Source organism: Marmota flaviventris, chromosome 2, assembly GCF_047511675.1.
Source record: "Marmota flaviventris isolate mMarFla1 chromosome 2, mMarFla1.hap1, whole genome shotgun sequence".
NCBI lineage: Eukaryota > Metazoa > Chordata > Mammalia > Rodentia > Sciuridae > Marmota > Marmota flaviventris.
This window is the reverse complement of record NC_092499.1, coordinates 87,713,196-87,727,516: the sequence shown is the minus strand read 5'-3', so window position 1 is coordinate 87,727,516 and position 14,321 is coordinate 87,713,196. Positions and strand designations below refer to the sequence as shown.

The 14,321-nt window shown below is 43.2% G+C and overlaps 1 long non-coding RNA gene across 1 annotated transcript; it reads left to right on the top strand.

Annotated features, from left to right (window-relative positions):
• The first annotated feature begins 1,140 nt into the window (after positions 1–1,140).
• LOC114085077 (uncharacterized) lies at positions 1,141–13,817 on the top strand. Its single transcript, XR_003581387.2, has 5 exons — positions 1,141–1,264; positions 1,891–2,073; positions 9,063–9,179; positions 9,462–9,865; positions 12,573–13,817. It is a non-coding gene; the product is annotated as an uncharacterized lncRNA (long non-coding RNA).
• Positions 13,818–14,321: the final 504 nt, after the last annotated feature.

Here is a 14,321-nt window from a genome sequence, read left to right as displayed (position 1 = left end):
GACAGATACTCCCAACCACAGTCACATGGCAAAGAGCATGGATTTCAGAAAGATAATCAGAGTTATTCATGTAATGGATTTATCCCAATTAATTTTGGCCATTTTTGTATCACTTCTGGACTCTAACTCTCCTAGTTTATCTGATCACCACCCCCAATATTCCCTTGGCTATTCTTGGCTTCGCTTTTCTAAGTGATTTTTAGTAGTTAGTCAATTTCCACAAAAGAAAAAGCCTGCTGGATTTTTTTACTGGGTTTGTTTTAAATTATAGACTACTCTGGGGAGTAGTCTATAATATGATATGCCTCCATGTCTTAAATTTTTCTCTGTGTCTCACACGTTTGTACTTCTATTTTAATAAGATAGGTGGATAATAAATATATCAAATAATTGGTCAATAAATGCACTGTTAGCACGAGGCTTCATCCTGAATATTTTTCAGCCAGGCTGCACATCTCAGAGGCACCTGTACTCATTCTTCTCTGCCATCTCTTCAGACCTTGCATGGGCTCTTCCCTCAAGTGGGTAGAATTCCCTTCCTGCCCTCTGTCCCTCCTACCTGACAAAACCTAATCTTCCGTGACAGACTCACTTCAAATGTCTTTGTCCTGAAGAAGTAGCAAATCCTCTTTGTGGTCTCCACTGCATTCTCTCCCCTGATGTTTAGTCTCCACTTTGTACTGTGATGAGCTGCTCAGATACCCATAAACTGGGGGGTGCTGATTACAGCCAGCCCGGCAATAAGTAGACTTGTGTTAGGTAAATGAAAACAACCTCCTTTTTTTATTGAACTATTTGGTTTAAGTGGTTTGCTTTAATTTGTGGAACTTCACTTGGATTTAACTTCAGTCAAAGGAAAAAAGTGTAATGTCCCCCTTTAACAAACCAGTACATGCCAATCTAATTTGTTTTCGCTATTCATTTTTATTTGAAAATATTCATTGACATTCAGCCCCTTGACAATAAGGACATACATTGGTGTGATTCACGTGACAGTTTCTAAGTAAGTTTAGGAAAAAAAAAAAAATCAACAGCCTTTTCTCAGCTACAAGAGTTCATGAAAAAGCCTGTGTCCTTTCAGCCTCTAGATGGCAGTGTCGCTACCACTGTAATCAGCCTAACCAAGCTGGTGCTGTCACTCAGGAAGTGGGGGAGACAATCTAGACCATGCTGTGAACCTTAACTAGCTGTTGGCAGAAAAATGAAGACCAAAACTCAGCCCAGAAGAAAATGGAATTATGGGGAAAACAACATGTGGAAAATGGTAAGGAATGCTATTTGACATTATTTCGATGAAAGTTTAGCAAGAAGCTGAATTAACAGGCCACAAAATCAGTGAGAAAAGATTTGCAGAAGCAGAGACTGGCCAGACAGTGTTGAGAAGGAAAGGAGTCTCCTGTCTACCCTGAACAGCTGGAGCCCAGCCCCTCAGGTGGAATGGGAGGAGGTGTGGGCTGGCAGGAGAACTGAGCCCTTGGTAACTGTGTTCTTGAGTTCTGCTGTAGGGAGCAAGATGTGGAGGCTTCAGACAATATTGACTGGGGCTCCATTCCACTGCTTTTGGTTGGAACTGCTGTCAACTCCAAAGTTATATGGGACCTTACTCAAGTTTTGCTCTGCATTTGAGAGGAAGAAAGCAGAGGACATCTATTTCTATATGTGCTATACAAGAAAATTGGATTTTTTTCATTGAATTCTCACAACAACTTCACAAATTAGGTAATATAGTCTCATTTTATAGATAAGAAACCTGAGGCTTAGAATGAGGCTTATTCATGGCCAAAAAGAGAGGAGGGATTAAAACCCAGCGCTATTGCCATGACCCCAGGCTGAATCCCAAGGAATCCCACCATCTCCTGGGAATAAATAATTCATGCTTTTTCTTCCTAGAGTTGCTATGGAATGGGAAGAGAATGTGCTCATGGACACCTCCCACTCAGTGTCTGGAGCACAGTCCACACTCAGTAGTGAGCACTCAGTATAAGAGGAAAGAGGTCCCTTCTCACCGATTTTCTCTGGACTCTCAGAAATGATACAGAGCTTAAGAATGGGCCTTGCTCTTTTGTTTACCAGGTAAGTGACATCCTCCCACCCAAAGAGGAACCTTTTAGGAGTCCTGGTGGGAGGAAGCAGACCAGGTGGTAGGGGACCCTGAATAACCTGCCTCAGAGATCTCTAATCCAAGACTGGTTAGTTTTCCTTTCTGGGTGGGAAGAGGAGGCAAATCTTTCTAGTTACAATTCCGAGTTGGATAAAGGGATTTCCAGGCTCAAAGTGTAAATCAGGGTGGAATTTATTTCCGCAGAGAGCTGAGGTGACTCCTATAAAGCAAATCCATGAGTTTCCTGGGCCCATCCCCAACAAGTCACTCATGGGCCCTGAAGAAACTGATTGATTAATAAACCTTAAGGAGGCTGCAGGTCAAGAGCATCAGTGTTCTCCTATCAGGACTGGCTTTATTTTTAATGTCACAAATAAATTGTTTCAAGCTCAGATAGGGAAACTGAGGCTGAGAGGCAGCCAGGGAAAAAGTAATTCCATAACTAAGAGCACCAAGCTCTCTGGGCCTGAGGATACAGAAAACCTGTCCTTGTTACAACACAAGATCCACTAAGAAGCTTGCAGTAGCATTTTAATTTTGTGGTTAAAAAAAAAACTGAGTAATTAAGTCACTTGCCTATTTTTCATTTTCTGCTAGCAACTCCACAAAAACTACTAAGAACAAAGACTCTAGGGCCTAGGCCAAGCTACTAGATTCAGAAGATGCTGCAGTGGTTTTGAGATTCTAATCACCACAGATGACAGTTCATGTGAACAGAATCAGCTTCTTTATTTCCCTCCCTGAGGAAGCAAAAGTCTTAAAACAGACTAAAATGGAGAATAACAGCAAAGTTTTTAAAAGAGCTAATATGAACTCCTAGCTTCTCCTCTGACAACCTCACCACCACCACTGACATCAGCCCCTAGGCCTAGGAAAGGAAGGAAATAAGAAGAACTTCCCACAAAGCCCCTGAGGAGAGGTGAGGGTGGCAGGCTCCCCCCCAGCTGGGGTTCCTTCTGCAGCAGATCTCAGGGCATGTCTGCCAGTCAGTCATGGGGAGAAAGGAAATACCCCGCGGGCAGGGCACAGTCAGGAGGGAGGGTCAGAAGCCAATTCTCGGCTTCCTGCAGAGTTAAGTTTTGTAATGACGCAGATTGGTTGAGTTTCCACTAACCCAGCACAGTATGAAGATGGTAGCTGGGACTTGGGAGGACTTGTCAGTCCCAGGAGGACATTTGGAGGAGAGGAAAGAAGAATCTTCTGGGTTTCAACCCCAATCTCTTACTTTGTGGCCTTGGATGAGATATATCCTAGTTCTGAGCCTCAGTTTCTTATTAGTAAAATGGGGATATCATTACCTAATTCATAAAGTTATGAGAATTAAGTGAAAGAAAAGTCTTCAAGATCCTTGCAAAGAATAGGTGATTAATAAATGGGAATGAGTGTGAAACCACCTTCCTGGAATGAGGGGCCAGTGGCTGCCTGTGAAATAGCAGGGTACTTCCGAAAATGCCTGGCTTCAAGCAATACCTATTCTAGCAGGGAGCACCCCCAGAGATGTGAACTCAATGGTGCCAAGAAGCACATGGAGCCACAGAGAAGGATGCCTTCCCCACCACTGGCATGCAGACAACCATAAAAAGAGACTTCTCTGTCACTGGCAGCCACCAAGGAAATTAGGGGTACAATGATAAGAAAATCATGTTCAATTATAAAATATATCCCATTTTGTAGCCCTTTGTATCTGTCTTCTATTGCTGCTAGAGCAAATTGCCATAATAGATTAATTGTCTTTTAGTCCTGTGGGCTACAAGCCCCTTGGGCCCCATAGGACTGAAGTCCAGGTGTCAGCAGGGCTGTGTTCCTTAGTGGAGCCTCTAGTGGAAAATCCATTGCTCTGCTTATTCAGGTGCTGGCAGTTCCATGGGACTGAAGGACTGAGGTCCCTGTTTCCTTGCTGGCTGCTAGCTAGAGCCACCACTAGTTCCTAGACAACCCTGGTCCTTGCATGGAACCCCCTGTATTTCTGCAACAGGTCATCAAACCTTCCTCTTACCACCATCTTTTTGACCCTTCTTCCATTATCACATTTCTCTCTCTAACTACAACCAAGGAAGTTTGTCTGCTTTTACAAATTAGACTGAGCCTACCCAGCTAACCCAGGATGATCTCCCATCTCAAAATCCTCAAGGTTAATCACACTGGCAAAATCCCTGTTACCTTGTAAGGTGCTGTGGTTTTGATATGAGGTGTTCCTCACAGTTCCTGTTAATGCAAGAATATTCAGAGGAGAAATGCTTGGATTGTGAAAGCTGTAACCTGATCAGTCCATCGTAGTTTAAATGGGCTTGATTGGGTGGTGTGGGACCTGACTAGAACAGGTAGATCACTGGGGGCATGGCCTGGAAGGGTTCATCTTCCCTGGGGCCCCTTCCCCCTCTCTCTATCTGCTTCCTGGATGCTGTGAGAGGAACAGCTTCCCTCTGCCCTGCCCTTCCTATATGATGTGCTGCCTCACCTTGGGTCCAGATCCATAGAGTCAGCCATCTACAGGTTGAGACTTCTGAAACCATGAGCCCAAAATGAACCTACCATCATCTAAGTTATCATTTTCAGGTATTTTGGTCACAATGACGCAAAGCTGACTAAAACACGAGGTAGTACATTCACAGGTTCTGAGAATTAGGATGCATATGTCTTTGGGAGGTCATTTTTCTGTCTACCACATCATTGTACATTCAAATATTTATTTAGTACCTTTACATGCCAGGTACAGTGCTAGATGCTGACATAAGATGTCAGTACCAGTAGTATGGGGCGGGGTAAGAAGACTGGGGTAGGGGTGCCACACACTGGGACTTCTGACTTGGAGTTCTTTTGTAGTACTCTAGGGGTTCCACTTACATGAAATCGGATGCAGATTGTAACATGCCCCACCTCCTAACACCCAGGAATCCCCGCCTCCTCACTGACTTATGCTGGTCTGGAATTGCTGGAGGTCTCTAGATAAGGTCATTCCAGTTTTCTGGGAAGTAGGAACTAAGCTTACTGGGGAACTAAGACAAGGATCATGCTAGATTCAGGTCCAGACTTAACAGAAAAAATAAGAACAGGTGGGATCTGCGGCATCCAGAGAGCCCCCTGGGAATAGTGCTGCTCCTGCCCTTTACCCTTTTCCCTCAGAGAACAGGAGAGGGAAATGCCCAAGTCCTCTCAGGCCACTTATAACTACATGTCATAAAAGAGAGATGGGGAAAGACATTTAAAAAGGTTGGTTTCTCACTAACTGAAGCCCCTTCCGGTGGAGGCTCCCTGGCCTATATTTTGCAGCTCCAGGGCTCATGGGAGCCACCAGCTTGCTTCTTTTTTCTTTCTTTTTTTTTTTTCTCAACCACAAGGATGGTGAGTCAGCACAGTGGTTAGTTCTCTGCTGAGAGGCCTCAGCCCTCAGCGGAGCTCTAGGTGGGGCAGCCTCCAGCCCAGCCAGGCCCAGGGTCCTGCCCTGACATTCCATGCAGTCCTGGGCCTCCAAGATTGGCTGGCACCCTACACTAAGCAGCTACTTATCTTGCTGAATACAGTGCTACCAAAGCCATGGCAGGAGAGGTGAAGGATAAATAAGAAAAGGAGTCATCAGCCCAGTCTGACAAGCACCAGTTAGCATTTGGTCAACAGCAACTTGGGCTCTTTGCTCAGGTCAAACTTGAAATCCGAGGGAATTGGCAAGGTGCTATCCCTTCCTCTGGTCTGGAATCTATATCTAGAAGCCAAGCCCTGACTCCTGAGATCCAGGTAAAGTCCACATCCCAGCATCAGATTCTGCCCTGACAGACTTCAGAGTCCCTTGCAGCTTCCAGGAAGGGTATTCAGTACCCTCTTGGTTAAAAGTATTCTCACTACAAACACCAGAACGCCAGCTATGTTGTCACTTCTGCTCCTACCACATAAAACTGGCTGGCAAAGAAAGCTTTTAGGGAGTGATTTCCCCCAAAATATGTAGCATTTTAAAAAACCTCTCCTATACCCTTCTTCAGAGTTAAATTGCTAACAGCAGTCCTGAGTGACACCTAACAAGTCGGCAATAAAAAGGAAACTCATCAGCAATTATAAGCTCTAACTAACAGCATGTGGCTTGGAAAACAAGTCTTCCTTTAAATCCACACCCCATCTCTGGATTATCTTGTCTAGAGGTCTTACAGGGTATGCCTCAGTGTTCTGTTAAGGACACTGGCTTCCAGATATGGAAACAGGGGGTTTTCCTCTCTAATCTTTCCCTAATACACACCATTACAATGATTAGGACTCTAACACATTATGAAATATGTCTCTAATCACATGCAAACTTTGGCTTTAGTGATGGAAGACTACAGAGAATCATGGTGGTGGTGGTAGTGGTGATGATGATGATGATAATGATAAGGAAAGTACAAGATTATTTGACTCTCTTCAGCCTCAGATTGTTGATTACAGGTAGATGTGGCTACTAATCACAAAATTACATAATTTCCCTTTTATTCCTAATGTATGTTCATAAAACTTCCTGGAAAGGACTTTATTCCTCCTTCAAATGTCCAACACACAGTCTTCTTTACATTTTCCTACCAAGCTCCTAGGATTCAGCCCACTGAATTCACATTCAACCCTAGAAACAAGGTATAAGCTATTACTTCAAAGGAATTGCAATCCCCCAACTCAGAAAGTGTTCCCCTTTTGCACCCCTTCAAAACTGTCTATATCATTTTAATCGCCCAACTTTTGGGAAGTAGGAGCAAACTCTATATTTCTTTTCACTGGGATTAGCCCAGATCGTAGACCCTGTCTTTTTCCTAGGCATATGGCTGAGTCACTCTGAGCACAGAAAATCGATAGCACAAATGATCACAGGTTGTAGAACCTCAGCTCAGGAGAGAGATCACTGGTCGAGAAAGCTTGTGATATGCACTGTCCAGAAATCACAGAACACGTAGCCCTACTCAGTATTAATAATGAGTGTAAGACAGCTCTTACAGAGTAAGGGGAAAGTTCTATGTTCTGCTATGGAGATACAGAAACACATAAAATATTTCATTAATCAGAATTATAATGAGACAGAACCAGGGTGGCTTTAAAATGGATATCCCTGTTGAGATAAGATCCTCTCAGGCAGGCAGGCAGGTGGATTTAGGCAGTGCTATCACCAGGGGAGCCTCATGTGCTTCTGGAAGACAAGGCTCCTGAAATAGAGAATCCAGGAACTTTCTTAACTGTCACACTAACTTTTAGGAACCCTTAGTATGGATGTCTGGTCATGTCTCAGGATTGGCCTAAATTCCACATGTGTCCTTAGAATGAGCTCTGCTCCAGCCCACTACCCTTCTCACTGTTCCTCCAACACCCCAAGTTTGTGCCTCCTTCAGAAGCCATGCCTGATGTCCCTTTGTCTGGAACATTCTTCCCTAGCTTCTTGGTATCTGGGCCCCTCTTGCTGCTTAGGCCTTCCTTCCTTTCTTGTTTTCTTATCACTGACATTTTCATAGATGGTTTTGTTTACTGTTTATTGTCTTATGTCACTTTATACAAGTGTGAGCTCCATGGAAATAGAGTCCTTGTCAACCTTGTTCACTGCTGTGTTCCCAGGGCTCAGATGCTGCCTGGCACAAGCTGGCAGTCAATAAACACTTGTTGAAGGAACCTGGGAAGACACATTCCAATGTCTATGTTGGATGGGCTGGGAATCCCCATATAGGATCAGACCTGAGGGAGAGATTAAAATAAATGGCTTCTGGAGGTAATCCCAAGAAGATGTGAATTCTGGTGGAGAAGGCAGGATCGGGCAGCTGGGCTCAAGTGTCTGGCAGAAAGGTTATTCAAGGTCAAGCTGTGTTACATCATTCCCATCTCCACCTGGGGAAGAAGAGAGCTAAAGTGAAATTAGGCCCCTGAAAGCCTGTGACAGAAATCTTGGGGACAGATCTTCTATCCAGAGGGCTTCCATGAAGACCCATCTCTGGGAACCACAACACCAGATGCTAAACTCCTACATTTCCAGAAAACCTTGCCCCAAGAGTGAGCTTTAGGGAGTACAGTACAGTGAGCCAGAAAATCGGCCTGGATCTCATCACTGCTGCATAGTGAGCTGTAAAGTGAACTAGAAACAAAGGGAGAGAGGTTTATTTTTTATCTTAGGTGTGTCAGATATATCTACACACACACACACACAAACACACACACACACACACGTCTCTGTGTATATATATATGTCTATCTATGTATATACACAATGTACAGTATGATTTTTTTTATATTTATATACATAGTGAAATAATTACCACAATCAAGTCAATTAACACATCCATCATATCACAGTCATCTCTTTTCTTGTGACAGAGGTGCCTAAAATCTACTCTTTTAGCACATTTTCATTACATAATACCATATTATTAACCATAGACCTCATGCTGTACATCAGATCTCTAGACTTATTCATCCTATAGAGCTTCAACTTTGTACCTTTGACCTACATCTCCTTATCGTTTCTCTGGTATCCACCATCCTACTTCCCAAGTTTTGACTCTTTTTTAGATTCCATATATATAAGAGAAATCATACAGTTTTTTTTCCCCAATGTATGGCTTATTTCACTTAGCAATTCCTACACGTTGACCGATGTTGTCGAGAATGGTAGGATTTTCTTCTTTTAAGGCTGAATAATATTCCATTGTGTGTAGAATTGGATCACATTTTCTTTATCCCATCATCCATCAGTGGGCACTTAGGTTGTTTCTAAACCTTGGATCTTGTGAACAATGCTGTTTTAGAGGCTTAGGAAAGTGATCCCTTCCTAACATCAACAAGCCCTTATGCCTTATCCTAAGTCATGGAGTGGGAGACACATGAAAAAGAAGGAAAGACAAAATGCCCTCTTTTTGGATCTAAGGAGTAGGTTAGATTAAATTCTTCCCCCTGCCCCATGATAGTTGTCAGAGCTATAGCCCCTGCAGGCATGCCTTGCAAGAAATATTTTATAATTCATGTTTTCCAGATGAAACACTAAAGACTCAAATTGTAATTGGTGAGTAGTAGATAATGTGGTTGTCTGAGTGCCAAATTGCCATCCCAACTCAACCTCCTCCCTGTGTCAGAGACCTGAGTCTTAAAGGTATGGAGTGGGCTGTGCTGGGGGGTGGGGGAGGCTGACCTCTTCTCCTACTCATGTAAGATAGTCTTAGTTGGATGAAGCCAGTTAGTTCCACCTGAGAGTGAGTTTGGGCTCAGTGGTTTTACAAAGCACCCTGGTGATTCTAAGGCACAGCCAGGGCTGGGGATCACTAACTACTCATGACAATTTCCATTGTTAACAGCATGGAAGGAGAGTGTTCCTGGGGCTTCTGAGAAAGCTGAATTTCTTCTTTCTATTTTCTATTTTTCTTTTAAAAAATAGATATATTGTGTTGATAAAACAGTCTATGCTGCCCCTGGATGGGATGCCTGGAACCATGGGCCCTATTTTGAGAACAAAAGCCACTAAGGTTTGCGGAGAAAAAGAAGGGAAAAGACATGGATACTTAACATGTTACTGAGCAACTGAATTACCCGACCCCAGAACTGCCTTCTCCCTGGCCTTGCTGTTAAGTGAATCACTGAAGGTTGATTTAGCCGTTACTTGAAGCTGAGAGCATCCTAAGTGACATGGTTATATAGAAAGTGGCTGAGCTGAAGTCAAGCCAAGACCAGTTCTAAGGGAAAAAACTAGTGGAAGCTAAGAGTGAGGAGAAGCCAACCGATAATTGGGCGGTTATTTGAATGGGACCTTCAGGTTTCTGGACAGTTTTCAACTATTAAAAGGTAATTTGTTAGGGTTTTGATATATTATCTTGAATTCCTTTCTTTGCTTTTTCTATTCATCAGGACCCCTTCCTGAAAATAAAGAAGATTATCTAGATAGTTAATTGCCAGGTTTAAAATACAATTGGAGAGGAAGACCAGGTTTGAAGTTTGGGTAGTTATTAATATTCATAGCAAATCTAAGGTTTCTGGATTGTCTTGGATTTCAGTAAAATTCTAGTAAATTTGCTCATTTAGACAATAACCTCAGTGATTAATGGGTCCAATCACTTTTTCAACTGGATTGAATCTTCAGTCTAGTAATTTTCCACATAGGGTCCTCTGAAAGAAACAATAGAAGAAAGATTTCTTTATAATTTGATCATTATGAAATAGTCAAATCTCCAGAGAAAAGCAGTCACCTGAAATATTAGTGCTTTTTGAAAGATTCTTATACCATACATATCTCCATATGTAAACAGTTTAAGGATGTGGATTCCATATTTTTTTTAACTCTCATGCAAAATTGAAGTGGCTCAAAGTGTTAGCATCACCATCTAGAAGCTTCCTGAAGGTGGCGCTCAATGGTGAGACTGAGCATCTGAACCAGCAATTTCAGCATCTGGAAAAAGTCAAGTCCAGCCTTTTCTTCTTGACAGAGTTAATTACCTTAAGTTAACGTACAGTGAAAGACTTCATGGCACAAAAAAGAATAACCAAATTATAAAAGGTATAATTTAAAGGCTTTGTCAAGAGCTGTGATGATCACACCCTAGAAGATATAAATGTTCTGAAGTGGTACTGATGCTCTGCGCTGGGAGTGTCTGAAGGAGGAACAATGCCTGCATTAGTGTTCAGGCTCTGGAGAGGAAAAAGCTTTTTGGTCTGCAATTACTAGTCTGCTAGTCTCATTTTAGAACACATCTACTTGATGCTTGCTATTTTTTTTTTCCACCACGCTTTTCTCCCTCTTATTTCACGTGTACATTCACATGACTAAAATATGCTTTGCTGGGTGGTGAAGCTGCTGCCTGATAGCAAGGCTCAGATCCTCACTTTGCAGCAGCATCCCCTTACCTTACACTGGGTCGGTGGAGCCCCAAAGTGCAAAACATGCCCATCTAGACCACTCCAAAGGCCATCCAGTTTGGATTTTCTGCCCTACTTCCTGAACCTGTCTCTTTATGTGCATCTCACTCATTTTCTTGGATTTGCTTCATGAAGAAAGAGTACCTTCCAGAACAGGAGCTGCTAGCACTTTGTCTTCTATCATCTTGGTAGCAGCTGGCCTCCTTCTCTCAGTTTGATGTCACCTCCAATCCCAAGCCCCACTACTTTACCACCTTGAGCTAAGATGGGCATGGAATGAATCTCCCCTGGCATATCCTCCTGCTTTTAGAGGGTCTCAGACCCTAAGCTAAAGTTGCTCTGGTTCTTGGCTTGATTCCCTGAAGATCATGTTAAATTCTACCAAGGAGAGCTCTTTTGAAGAATAAATTAAAGTTTGCCTTACATACTTGGAGCACCCCATCCCAGGTTTGAGAAGAAACTTCTGATTATCATACTGTAAAAGAGCAGGTCAGAGAGGCATTTTTATTTTAACAAAAGCATTTCTTTCCCAGGCACAGTGGCTCATGCCTGTAATCCCAGTGATTCAGGAGACTGAGGCAGGAAGATGGAAATTTAAAACCAGCTTCAGCAACTTAGTGAAACCCTGTCTCAATATTAAAATTAAAAAGGACTGGGGATATGGCTCAGTGGCTAAGTGCCCCAGGGTTCAAACCCTGGATGAGGAGGAGGAGGTCAAAAATATGTTTTCTTTTGTTAGAACTACCTCTTTCTTCACTCCCAACTCTTTCACTATTCTATTCCTCCATCTCTAATATCCTGTCTTTTGGTATTCTAAATTCTAAAGAAAGCTCTCTGCAATGTCCTTTCCTCTCTGCAGTTTAAAAGAGAATGTGTTTACCTAAAAGGAAGAAACAGATGCTGGCCCCAGGAAGTCCTGGCTCCTTTTGGTATGATAAGGAGGTAACAGGGACTCTAAAAAGAGGTGAAACCTATAAAATTTCCCTCTTTTTTTCCCCAGTGTGCCCATTCCCCCTTTAAAAAGATTTTCTCACCCCAGAGACTTCCTAAGATGGAATTTTTCAAACAAAAAGTTTCTTCCTTCAAAGCTGACTTTGAATAAAACCTATTTTCCTACCAATGTGACTCAGACTATTTCTGAAGCAGGAAGTGGTATAGCCTAATCTCCTCACCAGAGCAGTATTGGAGCCACCAGGTAAGATTGTCAAAGACCTTCAACTAGGCTGATCTATAAATGCAAAAAGGCAGCAAAGATGAAGACTGATAGAATTGGATTCCCAGTAAACATTGGCCAAACTCACACCTTCCATGGCTTCTAGAGCAACAGCTTCCTGCAGGAAGGAGGAGGATCTTTGTTTTCATTCCATCTCTGTGGCCTGACAGCCTGGCCTGATGTTATGGTTTAGATGTGAGATGTCCTCCTAAAGCTCATGTATGAAATGATGCAAGAAAGTTTAGAGGCAAAATGATTGGGTTATAAGAGCCTTAACCTAATCAGTACATTGAACCCTGATAGGGATTAACTGGGTGGTAACTGTAGGCATTCAGGGTGTGGTTAGAGGAGCTGGGTCACTGGGGGCATGCCTTTGGGGTTTATATTTTGTCTGTGGTGAGGACAGTCTCTCTCTTTCTGCTTCAGGTTCCAAGTGCTGAGCTGCTTTCTCCTGCCACACCCAGTGCGTCTGCCAAAATGTTCTGCCTCACCTGAGGCCCAGAGCAACGGAGTTGATCATCTATGGACTAAGACCTCCCAAACTGCAGACCCCCACATAAACTTGTCCTCCTCTAATTGTTCTTGTTAGGTCTTTTGGTTACAGCAGGGAAAAGCTGACTAAAACCCCTACTTCCTACCACCTACCTTCTAGAGGCTTACTTACCTCAGAGTCAGTCATCCATAAACTGGGCCCACTGTGCTGACCCCACATGCTTTCTTTTAAAAAGCAATTTACCTGCACCCCTGCCTGGCCTAAGTCAATAGACTATGTTGCATAAAAACTTTTAGGAGAAATTCAGGAGAAAGGCTCATCCCTGCCAAAATGAAGAATTCAAGTTACACTGAAGTAGGGGCTTCTATGATCCTTACACAGGATCAGATTCCAGAACTCAAGGAGATTTGATAGCTAGAACCAGTTAGCATGGGCCAAAGTAACTCACAGTTGCCTTGGATCTTTAGCATGTCAACTCTCCCCTCCATGGGGTAACACCATGCACAGAAGGACCTGAGAGTCTGATGCAATCCTGCTGTCAGTCAAAAGTCAAGAGGTAGTCCTGGTGGGACTCTATAGAAACTTCCCTGATGTTAGGGGATAGACACATGAGAATGGTGGGAACACAAAGTTAAGAGAACAATGACATAAAATAGACCCACAGTGCTGACCCCCTCAGGCTTTCTTTGCCAAAAAGCGATTTGCCTGCAGACCTGCCTGGCCTAAATGGACAGGATATATCACATTCCTCAACAAACTACCTGTTTTCTGCCAGGAAATGCAGGCAGGAAATAACATTTACAAGAGGAACCCAAGTTACTTTGAAAGGAGAGATATTTGTGACCCTTTTCACAGACCGGATTCCAGAAGATAAGGATAAGTCCTCCCCACCATAAAACTTGTAAAAATAGTTAAGAATCCAATTAGACCCAGTCAGCATGGGCCAAGGTGACATAGAGTTGTCATTGGCAACAGGGACTTGAAAGTGTGATGTTACCCTGCTGTCAGTCAGAAGTCATGAGGTTGACCTGGGCAGGACTCTCTGGGATCCCCAATAAAACTGGATTGCAGGAGAGACACATTGTCTCCCTATTCTCTAAGAGGACTCACTCTCTCCCTTGAGAGTGTCCCCTTTCCCTTTTCCTTTCCTTTCAATAAACTCATTCGTGTTACTCTGAGTGACATCTGAAATCTTTCTGACATGATTGCAAGAATCAGGGTCTGAAAAGGGGATCTTTGTGCTGCCTCAGTTTCCCAGAAAGCTCTGTAACACTGGGACCCCCAATAAAACTAGAAGGCACCCAGCAGCTCAGGAGACTGAAGCAGGAGGATCACAAACAAGTTCAAAGCCAGCCTCAGCAACATAGCAAGGCCCTAAGCAATTTAGTGAGATCTTGTCGCAAAATAAAAAAATAAAAATAAAAATGGGCTGGGGGTGTGGCTCAGTGGTTAAGTGGTTCAAAGCCTGGTACCAAAAAATAAAATAAAATAAGGAAGGCAGGAGGGCATGCCATCCTTCCCTCTGAGAAGACCCACTCCCTCACTTGAGAATGTCCCCTTTTATCATTTTACTAGGTCTTTTAATTCATGCCTGCTACTCAGAGCCACATGTCTGAAATCTTCTGGGGTGATCGCAAGAACTAGTAACCGAAGACTTCTGCAGCTGTCTCGACCTCACCGTG